Genomic DNA, 15432 nt, shown 5'->3' on the forward strand with positions numbered 1-15432 from the left:
AACCCAGTGCTGCATCTTTTAGCCAAGCACTGACCCTGAAAAGTAATTCTAAGCATACTCACCAGTAACTTGTATTTCCTTCCATAGGAATCCATTATGTGGTTTTCAGCGGAAAAGTTTCTGAGTGTCGATTTTTGGAACGTACAAAAATTCCTCTAAAATCAGCCGAACTACGAATTCCGATTTACTCACCTGTTATCAGGAGAGACCTCAATGCTGCATCTTTAAGCCCAGTACTGATCCTGAAAAGTAATTCTAAAAGTACTTACCAGTAACTTGTATTTCCTTCCATAGGAATCCACTGTGTGGTTTTCAGAAGAAAAGTTTCTAAGTGTCGATTTTTGGAACGTACAAAAATTCATCTAAAATCTGCCGAACTACGAATTCCGATTTACTCACCTGTTATCAGGAGAGACCTCAATGCTGCATCTTTAAGCCCAGTACTGATCCTGAAAAGTAATTCTAACCGTACTTACCAGGAACTTGAATTTCGTTCTATAGGCTAACATTGACTGGTTTCACTTGGAAATTCTTCGAAGTGTGGAGTTTTGGAAGTTACAAATATTCCTCTAAAATCAGCCGAACTACGAATTCCGATTTACTCACCTGTTATCAGGAGAGACCTCAGTGCTGCATGTTTAAGCCCAGTACTGATCCTGAAAAGTCATTCTAACCATACTTACCAGTAACATGAATTTCCTTCCATAGGGTAACATTGGCTGGTTTCACTTGGAAATTCTTCGAAGTGTGGAGTTTTGGAACTTACAAATATTCCTCTAAAATCAGCCGAACTACGAATTCCGATTTACGCACCTGTTATCAGGAGAGACCTCAGTGCTGCATGTTTAAGCCCAGTACTGATCCTGAAAAGTAATTCTAAGCGTACTCACCAGTAACTTGTATTTCCTTCCATAGAAATCCATTGTGTGGTTTTCAGCAGAAAAGTTTCTAAGTGTCGATTTTTGGAACGTACAAAAATTTCTCTAAAATCAGCCGAACTACGAATTCCGATTTACTCACCTGTTATCAGGCGAGACCTCAGTGCTGCATGTTTAAGCACAGTACTGATCCTGAAAAGTAATTCTAACCGTACTTACCAGTAACTTGAATTTGCTTCCATAGGCTAACATTGACTGGTTTCACTTGGAAATTCTTCGAAGTGTGGAGTTTTGAAACTTACAAATATTCCTCTAAAATCAGCTAAACTACAAATTCCGATTTACTCACCTGTTATCAGGAGAGAACTCAGTGCTGCATCTTTTAGCCCAGCACTGACCCTGAAAAGTAATTCTAAGCATACTTACCAGTAACTTGTATTTCCTTCCATAGGAATCCACTGTGAGGTTTTCAGCAAAAAAGTTTCGAAGTGTGGAATTTTGGAACTTACAAATATTCCTCTAAAATCAGTCGAACTTCGAATTCTGATTTACTCTCCAGTTATCAGGAGAGAACCCAGTGCTGCATCTTTTAGCCCAGCACTGACCCTGAAAAGTAATTCTAAGTGTACTTACCTGCAACTTATATTTCCTTCCATAGGAATCCATTGTGTGGTTTTCAGCAGAAAAGTTTCTAAGTGTCGATTTTTGGAACGTACAAAAATTCCTCTAAAATCAGCTGAACTACGAATTCCGATTTACTCACCTGTTATCAGGAGAGACCTCAATGCTGCATCTTTACGCCCAGTACTGATCCTGAAAAGTAATTCTAACCATACTTACCAGGAACTTGAATTTCATTCCATAGGCTAACATTGACTGGTTTCACGTGGAAATTCTTCAAAGTGTGGAGTTTTGGAAGTTACAAATATTCCTCTAAAATCAGCCGAACTAAGAATTCCGATTTACTCACCTGTTAACAGGAGAGACCTCAGTGCTGCATGTTTAAGCCCAGTACTGATCTTGAAAAGTCATTCTAACCATTCTTACCAGTAACTTGAATTTCCTTCCATAGGCTAACATTGACTTTTTTCACTTGGAAATTCTTCGAAGTGTGGAGTTTTGGAACTTACAAATATTCCTCTAAAATCAGCCGAACTACGAATTTCGATTTACTCACCTGTTATCAGGAGAGAACCCAGTGCCGCATCTTTTAGTCAAGCACTGACCCTGAAAAGTAATTCTAAGCGTACTCACCAGTAACTTGTATTTCTTTCCATATGAATCCATTGTGTGGTTTTCAGCAGAAAAGTTTCTAAGTGTCGATTTTTGGAACGTACAAAAATTCCTCTAAAATCAGCTGAACTACAAATTCCGATTTACTCACCTGTTATCAGGAGAGACCTCAATACTGCATCTTTAAGCCCAGTACTGATCCTGAAAAGTAATTCTAAGCATGCTTACCAGGACCTTGAATTTCATTCCATAGGCTAATATTGACTGGTTTCACTTGGAAATTCTTTCGAAGTGTGGAATTTTGGAACTTACATTTATTCCTCTAAAATCAGCCGAACTACGAATTCTGATTTACTCACCTGTTATCAGGAGAGAACTCAGTGCTGCATCTTTTAGCCCAACACTGACCCTGAAAAATAATTCTAAGCGTACTTACCAGTAACTTGTATTTCCTTCCATAGGAATCCACCGTGTGGTTTTCAGCAGAAAAGTTTCGAAGTGTGGAATTTTGGAACTTACAAATATTCCTCTAAAATCAGCCGAACTTCGAATTACGATTTACTCAACTGTTATCAGGAGAGAACCCAGTGCTGCATCTTTTAGCCCAGCACTGACCCTGAAAAGTAATTCTAAATATACTTACCAGCAACTTGTATTTCCGTCCATAGGAATCCATTGTGTGGTTTTCAGCAGAAAATATTCTAAGTGTGGAGTTTTGGAACTTACAAATATTCCTCTAAAATCAGCCGTACTACGAATTCCGATTTACTCACCTGTTATCAAGTGAGAACCCAGTGCTGCATCTTTTAGCCCAGCACTGACCCTGAAAAGTAATTCTAAGCATACTTACCAGTAACTTGTATTTCATTCCATAGGAATCCATTGTGTGGTTTTCAGCAGTAAAGTTTCAAAGTGTGGAGTTTTGGAACTTACAAATATTCCTCTAAAATCAGCCGAATTCCGAATTCCAATTTACTCGCCTGTTATCAAGAGAGAAACCAGTGCTGCATGCTTTAGCCCAGCACTGATCCTGAAAAGTAATTCTAAGCGTACTTACCAGTAACTTGTATTTCCTTCCATAGGAATCCATTGTGTGGTTTTCAGCAGAAAAGATTCTAAGTGTCGATTTTTGGAACGTACAAAAATTCCTCTAAAATCAGCCGAACTACGAATTCCGATTTACTCACCTGTTATCAGGAGAGAACCCAGTGCTGCATCTTTTAGCCAAGCACTGACCCTGAAAAGTAATTCTAAGCGTACTCACCAGTAAATTGTTTTTCCTTCCATAGGAATCTATTATGTGGTTTTCAGCGGAAAAGTTTCTAAGTGTCGATTTTTGGAACGTACAAAAATTCCTCTAAAATCAGCCGAACTACGAATTCCGATTTACTCACCTGTTATCAGGAGAGACCTCAGTGCTGCATGTTTAAGCCCAGTACTGATCCTGAAAAGTAATTCTAACCGTACTTACCAGTAACATGAATTTCCTTCCATAGGCTAACATTGACTGGTTTCACTTGGAAATTCTTCGAAGTGTGGAGTTTTGAAACTTACAAATATTCCTCTAAAATCAGCTGAACTACGAATTCCGATTTACTCACCTGTTATCAGGAGAGAACTCAGTGCTGCATCTTTTAGCACAGCACTGACCCTGAAAAGTAATTCTAAGCATACTTACCAGTAACTTGTATTTCCTTCAATAGGAATCCATTGTGTGGTTTTCAGCAGAAAAGCTTCTAAGTGTCGATTTTTGGAACGTACAAAAATTTCTCTAAACTCTGCCGAACTACGAATTCCGATTTACTCACCTGTTATCAGGAGAGACCTCAATGCTGCATCTTTAAGCCCAGTACTGATCCTGAAAAGTCATTCTAACCATACTTACCAGTAACATGAATTTCCTTCCATAGGCTAACATTGACTGGTTTCACTTGGAAATTCTTCGAAGTGTGGAGTTTTGGAACTTACAAATATTCCTCTAAAATCAGCCGAACTACGAATTCCGATTTACTCACCTGTTATCAGGAGAGAACCCAGTGCTGCATCTTTTAGCCAAGCACTGACCCTGAAAAGTAATTCTAAGCGTACTCACCAGTAACTTGTATTTCCTTTCATAGGAATCCACTGTGTGGTTTTCAGCAGAAAAGTTTCTAAGTATCGATTTTTGGAACGTACAAAAATTCCTCTAAAATGAGCCGAACTACGAATTCCGATTTACTCACCTGTTATCAGGAGAGACCTCAGTGCTGCATGTTTAAGCCCAGTACTGATCTTGAAAAGTAATTCTAAGTGTACTTACCTGCAACTTATATTTCCTTCCATAGGAATCCATTGTGTGGTTTTTAGCAGAAAAGTTTCTAAGTGTCGATTTTTGGAACGTACAAAAATTCCTCTAAAATCAGCCGAACTACGAATTCTGATTTACTCACCTGTTATCAGGAGAGACCTCAAAGCTGCATCTTTACGCCCAGTACTGATCCTGAAAAGTAATTCTAACCATACTTACCAGGAACTTGAATTTCATTCCATAGGCTAACATTGACTGGTTTCACTTGGAAATTCTTCAAAGTGTGGAGTTTTGGAAGTTACAAATATTCCTCTAAAATCAGCCGAACTAAGAATTCCGATTTACTGACCTGTTATCAGGAGAGACCTCAGTGCTGCATGTTTAAGCCCAGTACTGATCCTGAAAAGTCATTCTAACCATACTTACCAGTAACTTGAATTTCCTTCCATAGGCTAACATTGACTTTTTTCACTTGGAAATTCTTCGAAGTGTGGAGTTTTGGAACTTACAAATATTCCTCTAAAATCAGCCGAACTACGAATTCCGATTTACTCACCTGTTATCAGGAGAGAACCCAGTGCCGCATCTTTTAGTCAAGCACTGACCCTGAAAAGTAATTCTAAGCGTACTCACCAGTAACTTGTATTTCCTTCCATAGGAATCCATTGTGTGGTTTTCAGCAGAAAAGTTTCTCAGTGTCGATTTTTGGAACGTACAAAAATTCCTCTAAAATCAGCTGAACTACGAATTCCGATTTACTCACCTGTTATCAGGAGAGACCTCAATACTGCATCTTTAAGCCCAGTACTGATCCTGAAAAGTAATTCTAAGCGTGCTTACCAGGACCTTGAATTTCATTCCATAGGCTAATATTGACTGGTTTCACTTGGAAATTCTTCGAAGTGTGGAATTTTGGAACTTACATTTATTCCTCTAAAATCAGGCGAACTACGAATTCTGATTTACTCACCTGTTATCAAGTGAGAACCCAGTGCTGCATCTTTTAGCCCAGCACTGACCCTGAAAAGTAATTCTAAGCGTACTTACCAGTAACTTGTATTTCCTTCCATAGGAATCCACGGTGTGGTTTTCAGCAGAAAAGTTTCGAAGTGTGGAATTTTGGAACTTACAAATATTCCTCTAAAATCAGCCGAAGTCCGAATTCCGATTTACTCGCCTGTTATCAAGAGAGAAACCAGTGCTGCATGCTTTAGCCCAGCACTGATCCTGAAAAGTAATTCTAAGCGTACTTACCAGTAACTTGTATTTCCTTCCATAGGAATCCATTGTGTGGTTTTCAGAAGAAAAGATTCTAAGTGTCGATTTTTGGAACGTACAAAAATTCCTCTAAAATCAGCCGAACTACGAATTCCGATTTACTCACCTGTTATCAGGAGAGAACCCAGTGCTGCATCTTTTAGCCAAGCACTGACCCTGAAAAGTAATTCTAAGCGTACTCACCAGTAAATTGTTTTTCCTTCCATAGGAATCCATTATGTGGTTTTCAGCGGAAAAGTTTCTAAGTGTCGATTTTTGGAACGTACAAAAATTCCTCTAAAATCAGCCGAACTACGAATTCCGATTTACTCACCTGTTATCAGGAGAGACCTCAATGCTGCATCTTTAAGCCCAGTACTGATCCTGAAAAGTAATTCTAAGCGTGCTTACCAGGACCTTGAATTTCATTCCATAGGCTAACATTGACTGGTTTCACTATTGAAATTCTTCGAAGTGTGGAATTTTGGAACTTACAAATATTCCTCTAAAATCAGCCGAACTACGAATTCCGATTTACTCACCTGTTATCAGGAGAGACCTCAGTGCTGCATGTTTAAGCCCAGTACTGATCCTGAAAAGTAATTCTAACCGTACTTACCAGTAACTTGAATTTCCTTCCATAGGCTAACATTGACTGGTTTCACTTGGAAATTCTTCGAAGTGTGGAGTTTTGAAACTTACAAATATTCCTCTAAAATCAGCCGAACTACGAATTCCGATTTACTCACCTGTTATCAGGAGAGAACCCAGTGCTGCATCTTTTAGCCAAGCACTGACCCTGAAAAGTAATTCTAAGCATACTCACCAGTAACTTGTATTTCCTTCCATAGGAATCCATTATGTGGTTTTCAGCGGAAAAGTTTCTGAGTGTCGATTTTTGGAACGTACAAAAATTCCTCTAAAATCAGCCGAACTACGAATTCCGATTTACTCACCTGTTATCAGGAGAGACCTCAATGCTGCATCTTTAAGCCCAGTACTGATCCTGAAAAGTAATTCTAAAAGTACTTACCAGTAACTTGTATTTCCTTCCATAGGAATCCACTGTGTGGTTTTCAGAAGAAAAGTTTCTAAGTGTCGATTTTTGGAACGTACAAAAATTCATCTAAAATCTGCCGAACTACGAATTCCGATTTACTCACCTGTTATCAGGAGAGACCTCAATGCTGCATCTTTAAGCCCAGTACTGATCCTGAAAAGTAATTCTAACCGTACTTACCAGGAACTTGAATTTCATTCCATAGGCTAACATTGACTGGTTTCACTTGGAAATTCTTCAAAGTGTGGAGTTTTGGAAGTTACAAATATTCCTCTAAAATCAGCCGAACTAAGAATTCCGATTTACTGACCTGTTATCAGGAGAGACCTCAGTGCTGCATGTTTAAGCCCAGTACTGATCCTGAAAAGTCATTCTAACCATACTTACCAGTAACTTGAATTTCCTTCCATAGGCTAACATTGACTTTTTTCACTTGGAAATTCTTCGAAGTGTGGAGTTTTGGAACTTACAAATATTCCTCTAAAATCAGCCGAACTACGAATTCCGATTTACTCACCTGTTATCAGGAGAGAACCCAGTGCCGCATCTTTTAGTCAAGCACTGACCCTGAAAAGTAATTCTAAGCGTACTCACCAGTAACTTGTATTTCCTTCCATAGGAATCCATTGTGTGGTTTTCAGCAGAAAAGTTTCTCAGTGTCGATTTTTGGAACGTACAAAAATTCCTCTAAAATCAGCTGAACTACGAATTCCGATTTACTCACCTGTTATCAGGAGAGACCTCAATACTGCATGTTTAAGCCCAGTACTGATCCTGAAAAGTCATTCTAACCATACTTACCAGTAACATGAATTTCCTTCCGTAGGGTAACATTGGCTGGTTTCACTTGGAAATTCTTCGAAGTGTGGAGTTTTGGAACTTACAAATATTCCTCTAAAATCAGCCGAACTACGAATTCCGATTTACGCACCTGTTATCAGGAGAGACCTCAGTGCTGCATGTTTAAGCCCAGTACTGATCCTGAAAAGTAATTCTAAGCGTACTCACCAGTAACTTGTATTTCCTTCCATAGAAATCCATTGTGTGGTTTTCAGCAGAAAAGTTTCTAAGTGTCGATTTTTGGAACGTACAAAAATTTCTCTAAAATCAGCCGAACTACGAATTCCGATTTACTCACCTGTTATCAGGCGAGACCTCAGTGCTGCATGTTTAAGCACAGTACTGATCCTGAAAAGTAATTCTAACCGTACTTACCAGTAACTTGAATTTCCTTCCATAGGCTAACATTGACTGGTTTCACTTGGAAATTCTTCGAAGTGTGGAGTTTTGAAACTTACAAATATTCCTCTAAAATCAGCTAAACTACAAATTCCGATTTACTCACCTGTTATCAGGAGAGAACTCAGTGCTGCATATTTTAGCCCAGCACTGAGTGATGACGGCTGATAGCCAGAAACCGGTCCTAGGATGCTTGATTCCGGTCCAGGGAAGACATGGCTTGGCAGTTCGGGCTGGACTGTTCCCATGAGGCACAGGGTCAAGACTGATTTGCATATGGCCATGTCTGAACTGGGGTGGCGTAGTGGGCAAAAGAACGATGGATTTAACCCAGATCTCTTGACTGGGGGAGAATGTCTGCATTGTCAGCATTCCGTCCATCATTTGTTTGTTGTAACGCTTTTCGCCCTAAGTGGGATGGGTATTCCCAGACGTGGGACCCGTGCTCACTACGCCACTGGAGTCAAGCTATCCTGGCTGATGACGGCTGATAGCCAGAAACCGGTCCTAGGATGCTTGATTCCGGTCCAGGGAAGACATGGCTTAGCAGTTCGGGCTGGACTGTTCCCATGAGGCACAGGGTCAAGACTGATTTGCATATGGCCATGTCTGAACTGGGGTGGCGTAGTGGGCAAAAGAACGATGGATTTAACCCAGATCTCTTGACTGGGGGAGAATGTCTGCTTTGTCAGCATTCCGTCCATCATTTGTTTGTTGTAACGCTTTTCGCCCTAAGTGGGATGGGTATTCCCAGACGTGGGACCCGTGCTCACTACGCCACTGGAGTCAAGCTATCCTGGCTGATGACGGCTGATAGCCAGAAACCGGTCCTAGGATGCTTGATTCCGGTCCAGGGAAGACATGGCTTGGCAGTTCGGGCTGGACTGTTCCCATGAGGCACAGGGTCAAGACTGATTTGCATATGGCCATGTCTGAACTGGGGTGGCGTAGTGGGCAAAAGAACGATGGATTTAACCCAGATCTCTTGACTGGGGGAGAATGTCTGCTTTGTCAGCATTCCGTCCATCATTTGTTTGTTGTAACGCTTTTCGCCCTAAGTGGGATGGGTATTCCCAGACGTGGGACCCGTGCTCACTACGCCACTGGAGTCAAGCTATCCTGGCTGATGACGGCTGATAGCCAGAAACCGGTCCTAGGATGCTTGATTCCGGTCCAGGGAAGACATGGCTTGGCAGTTCGGGCTGGACTGTTCCCATGAGGCACAGGGTCAAGACTGATTTGCATATGGCCATGTCTGAACTGGGGTGGCGTAGTGGGCAAAAGAACGATGGATTTAACCCAGATCTCTTGACTGGGGGAGAATGTCTGCATTGTCAGCATTCCGTCCATCATTTGTTTGTTGTAACGCTTTTCGCCCTAAGTGGGATGGGTATTCCCAGACGTGGGACCCGTGCTCACTACGCCACTGGAGTCAAGCTATCCTGGCTGATGACGGCTGATAGCCAGAAACCGGTCCTAGGATGCTTGATTCCGGTCCAGGGAAGACATGGCTTGGCAGTTCGGGCTGGACTGTTCCCATGAGGCACAGGGTCAAGACTGATTTGCATATGGCCATGTCTGAACTGGGGTGGCGTAGTGGGCAAAAGAACGATGGATTTAACCCAGATCTCTTGACTGGGGGAGAATGTCTGCATTGTCAGCATTCCGTCCATCATTTGTTTGTTGTAACGCTTTTCGCCCTAAGTGGGATGGGTATTCCCAGACGTGGGACCCGTGCTCACTACGCCACTGGAGTCAAGCTATCCTGGCTGATGACGGCTGATAGCCAGAAACCGGTCCTAGGATGCTTGATTCCGGTCCAGGGAAGACATGGCTTGGCAGTTCGGGCTGGACTGTTCCCATGAGGCACAGGGTCAAGACTGATTTGCATATGGCCATGTCTGAACTGGGGTGGCGTAGTGGGCAAAAGAACGATGGATTTAACCCAGATCTCTTGACTGGGGGAGAATGTCTGCATTGTCAGCATTCCGTCCATCATTTGTTTGTTGTAACGCATATTTTAGCCCAGCACTGACCCTGAAAAGTAATTCTAAGCATACTTACCAGTAACTTGTATTTCCTTCCATAGGAATCCACTGTGAGGTTTTCAGCAAAAAAGTTTCGAAGTGTGGAATTTTGGAACTTACAAATATTCCTCTAAAATCAGTCGAACTTCGAATTCTGATTTACTCTCCAGTTATCAGGAGAGAACCCAGTGCTGCATCTTTTAGCCCAGCACTGACCCTGAAAAGTAATTCTAAATTTACTTACCAGCAACTTGTATTTCCTTCCATAGGAATCCATTGTGTGGTTTTCATCAGAAAAGTTTCAGTGTCGATTTTTGGAACGTACAAAAATTCCTCTAAAATCAGCCGAACTACGAATTCCGATTTATTCACCTTTTATCAGGAGAGACCTCAGTGCTGAATCTTTAAGGCCAGTACTGATCCTGAAAAGTAATTCTAACCGTACTTACCAGTAACTTGAATTTCCTTCCATAGGCTAACATTGACTGGTTTCACTTGGTAATTCTTCGAAGTGTGGAGTTTTGGAACTTACAAATACTCCTCTAAAATCAGCCGAGCTACGAATTCCGATTTACTCATCTGTTATCAGGAGAGACCTCAGTGCTGCATGTTTAAGCCCAGTACTGATCCTGAAAAGTAATTCTAAGTGTACTTACCTGCAACTTATATTTCCTTCCATAGGAATCCATTGTGTGGTTTTCAGCAGAAAAGTTTCTAAGTGTCGATTTTTGGAACGTACAAAAATTCCTCTAAAATCAGCTGAACTACGAATTCCGATTTACTCACCTGTTATCAGGAGAGACCTCAATGCTGCATCTTTACGCCCAGTACTGATCCTGAAAAGTAATTCTAACCATACTTACCAGGAACTTGAATTTCATTCCATAGGCTAACATTGACTGGTTTCACGTGGAAATTCTTCAAAGTGTGGAGTTTTGGAAGTTACAAATATTCCTCTAAAATCAGCCGAACTAAGAATTCCGATTTACTCACCTGTTATCAGGAGAGACCTCAGTGCTGCATGTTTAAGCCCAGTACTGATCTTGAAAAGTCATTCTAACCCTTCTTACCAGTAACTTGAATTTCCTTCCATAGGCTAACATTGACTTTTTTCACTTGGAAATTCTTCGAAGTGTGGAGTTTTGGAACTTACAAATATTCCTCTAAAATCAGCCGAACTACGAATTTCGATTTACTCACCTGTTATCAGGAGAGAACCCAGTGCCGCATCTTTTAGTCAAGCACTGACCCTGAAAAGTAATTCTAAGCGTACTCACCAGTAACTTGTATTTCTTTCCATATGAATCCATTGTGTGGTTTTCAGCAGAAAAGTTTCTAAGTGTCGATTTTTGGAACGTACAAAAATTCCTCTAAAATCAGCTGAACTACAAATTCCGATTTACTCACCTGTTATCAGGAGAGACCTCAATACTGCATCTTTAAGCCCAGTACTGATCCTGAAAAGTAATTCTAAGCATGCTTACCAGGACCTTGAATTTCATTCCATAGGCTAATATTGACTGGTTTCACTTGGAAATTCTTTCGAAGTGTGGAATTTTGGAACTTACATTTATTCCTCTAAAATCAGCCGAACTACGAATTCCGATTTACTCACCTGTTATCAGGAGAGAACTCAGTGCTGCATCTTTTAGCCCAGCACTGACCCTGAAAAATAATTCTAAGCGTACTTACCAGTAACTTGTATTTCCTTCCATAGGAATCCACCGTGTGGTTTTCAGCAGAAAAGTTTCGAAGTGTGGAATTTTGGAACTTACAAATATTCCTCTAAAATCAGCCGAACTTCGAATTACGATTTACTCAACTGTTATCAGGAGAGAACCCAGTGCTGCATCTTTTAGCCCAGCACTGACCCTGAAAAGTAATTCTAAATATACTTACCAGCAACTTGTATTTCCGTCCATAGGAATCCATTGTGTGGTTGTCAGCAGAAAATATTCTAAGTGTGGAGTTTTGGAACTTACAAATATTCCTCTAAAATCAGCCGTACTACGAATTCCGATTTACTCACCTGTTATCAAGTGAGAACCCAGTGCTGCATCTTTTAGCCCAGCACTGACCCTGAAAAGTAATTCTAAGCATACTTACCAGTAACTTGTATTTCATTCCATAGGAATCCATTGTGTGGTTTTCAGCAGTAAAGTTTCAAAGTGTGGAGTTTTGGAACTTACAAATACTCCTCTAAAATCAGCCGAATTCCGAATTCCAATTTACTCGCCTGTTATCAAGAGAGAAACCAGTGCTGCATGCTTTAGCCCAGCACTGATCCTGAAAAGTAATTCTAAGCGTACTTACCAGTAACTTGTATTTCCTTCCATAGGAATCCATTGTGTGGTTTTCAGCAGAAAAGATTCTAAGTGTCGATTTTTGGAACGTACAAAAATTCCTCTAAAATCAGCCGAACTACGAATTCCGATTTACTCACCTGTTATCAGGAGAGAACCCAGTGCTGCATCTTTTAGCCAAGCACTGACCCTGAAAAGTAATTCTAAGCGTACTCACCAGTAAATTGTTTTTCCTTCCATAGGAATCTATTATGTGGTTTTCAGCGGAAAAGTTTCTAAGTGTCGATTTTTGGAACGTACAAAAATTCCTCTAAAATCAGCCGAACTACGAATTCCGATTTACTCACCTGTTATCAGGAGAGACCTCAGTGCTGCATGTTTAAGCCCAGTACTGATCCTGAAAAGTAATTCTAACCGTACTTACCAGTAACATGAATTTCCTTCCATAGGCTAACATTGACTGGTTTCACTTGGAAATTCTTCGAAGTGTGGAGTTTTGAAACTTACAAATATTCCTCTAAAATCAGCTGAACTACGAATTCCGATTTACTCACCTGTTATCAGGAGAGAACTCAGTGCTGCATCTTTTAGCACAGCACTGACCCTGAAAAGTAATTCTAAGCATACTTACCAGTAACTTGTATTTCCTTCAATAGGAATCCATTGTGTGGTTTTCAGCAGAAAAGCTTCTAAGTGTCGATTTTTGGAACGTACAAAAATTTCTCTAAAATCTGCCGAACTACGAATTCCGATTTACTCACCTGTTATCAGGAGAGACCTCAATGCTGCATCTTTAAGCCCAGTACTGATCCTGAAAAGTCATTCTAACCATACTTACCAGTAACATGAATTTCCTTCCATAGGCTAACATTGACTGGTTTCACTTGGAAATTCTTCGAAGTGTGGAGTTTTGGAACTTACAAATATTCCTCTAAAATCAGCCGAACTACGAATTCCGATTTACTCACCTGTTATCAGGAGAGAACCCAGTGCTGCATCTTTTAGCCAAGCACTGACCCTGAAAAGTAATTCTAAGCGTACTCACCAGTAACTTGTATTTCCTTTCATAGGAATCCACTGTGTGGTTTTCAGCAGAAAAGTTTCTAAGTGTCGATTTTTGGAACGTACAAAAATTCCTCTAAAATGAGCCGAACTACGAATTCCGATTTACTCACCTGTTATCAGGAGAGACCTCAGTGCTGCATGTTTAAGCCCAGTACTGATCTTGAAAAATAATTCTAAGTGTACTTACCTGCAACTTATATTTCCTTCCATAGGAATCCATTGTGTGGTTTTTAGCAGAAAAGTTTCTAAGTGTCGATTTTTGGAACGTACAAAAATTCCTCTAAAATCAGCCGAACTACGAATTCTGATTTACTCACCTGTTATCAGGAGAGACCTCAATGCTGCATCTTTACGCCCAGTACTGATCCTGAAAAGTAATTCTAACCATACTTACCAGGAACTTGAATTTCATTCCATAGGCTAACATTGACTGGTTTCACTTGGAAATTCTTCAAAGTGTGGAGTTTTGGAAGTTACAAATATTCCTCTAAAATCAGCCGAACTAAGAATTCCGATTTACTGACCTGTTATCAGGAGAGACCTCAGTGCTGCATGTTTAAGCCCAGTACTGATCCTGAAAAGTCATTCTAACCATACTTACCAGTAACTTGAATTTTTTTCCATAGGCTAACATTGACTTTTTTCACTTGGAAATTCTTCGAAGTGTGGAGTTTTGGAACTTACAAATATTCCTCTAAAATCAGCCGAACTACGAATTCCGATTTACTCACCTGTTATCAGGAGAGAACCCAGTGCCGCATCTTTTAGTCAAGCACTGACCCTGAAAAGTAATTCTAAGCGTACTCACCAGTAACTTGTATTTCCTTCCATAGGAATCCATTGTGTGGTTTTCAGCAGAAAAGTTTCTCAGTGTCGATTTTTGGAACGTACAAAAATTCCTCTAAAATCAGCTGAACTACGAATTCCGATTTACTCACCTGTTATCAGGAGAGACCTCAATACTGCATCTTTAAGCCCAGTACTGATCCTGAAAAGTAATTCTAAGCGTGCTTACCAGGACCTTGAATTTCATTCCATAGGCTAATATTGACTGGTTTCACTTGGAAATTCTTCGAAGTGTGGAATTTTGGAACTTACATTTATTCCTCTAAAATCAGCCGAACTACGAATTCCGATTTACTCACCTGTTATCAGGAGAGACCTCAGTGCTGCATGTTTAAGCCCAGTACTGATCCTGAAAAGTAATTCTAACCGCACTTACCAGTAACTTGAATTTCCTTCCATAGGCTAACATTGACTGGTTTCACTTGGAAATTCTTCGAAGTGTGGAGTTTTGAAACTTACAAATATTCCTCTAAAATCAGCCGAACTACGAATTCCGATTTACTCACCTGTTATCAGGAGAGAACCCAGTGCTGCATCTTTTAGCCAAGCACTGACCCTGAAAAGTAATTCTAAGCATACTCACCAGTAACTTGTATTTCCTTCCATAGGAATCCATTATGTGGTTTTCAGCGGAAAAGTTTCTGAGTGTCGATTTTTGGAACGTACAAAAATTCCTCTAAAATCAGCCGAACTACGAATTCCGATTTACTCACCTGTTATCAGGAGAGACCTCAATGCTGCATCTTTAAGCCCAGTACTGATCCTGAAAAGTAATTCTAAAAGTACTTACCAGTAACTTGTATTTCCTTCCATAGGAATCCACTGTGTGGTTTTCAGAAGAAAAGTTTCTAAGTGTCGATTTTTGGAACGTACAAAAATTCATCTAAAATCTGCCGAACTACGAATTCCGATTTACTCACCTGTTATCAGGAGAGACCTCAATGCTGCATCTTTAAGCCCAGTACTGATCCTGAAAAGTAATTCTAACCGTACTTACCAGGAACTTGAATTTCGTTCCATAGGCTAACATTGACTGGTTTCACTTGGAAATTCTTCGAAGTGTGGAGTTTTGGAAGTTACAAATATTCCTCTAAAATCAGCCGAACTACGAATTCCGATTTACTCACCTGTTATCAGGAGAGACCTCAGTGCTGCATGTTTAAGCCCAGTACTGATCCTGAAAAGTCATTCTAACCATACTTACCAGTAACATGAATTTCCTTCCATAGGGTAACAT

This window comes from Triturus cristatus, chromosome 1_1, assembly GCF_964204655.1.
Source record: "Triturus cristatus chromosome 1_1, aTriCri1.1, whole genome shotgun sequence".
In the NCBI taxonomy this organism is placed as follows: domain Eukaryota; kingdom Metazoa; phylum Chordata; class Amphibia; order Caudata; family Salamandridae; genus Triturus; species Triturus cristatus.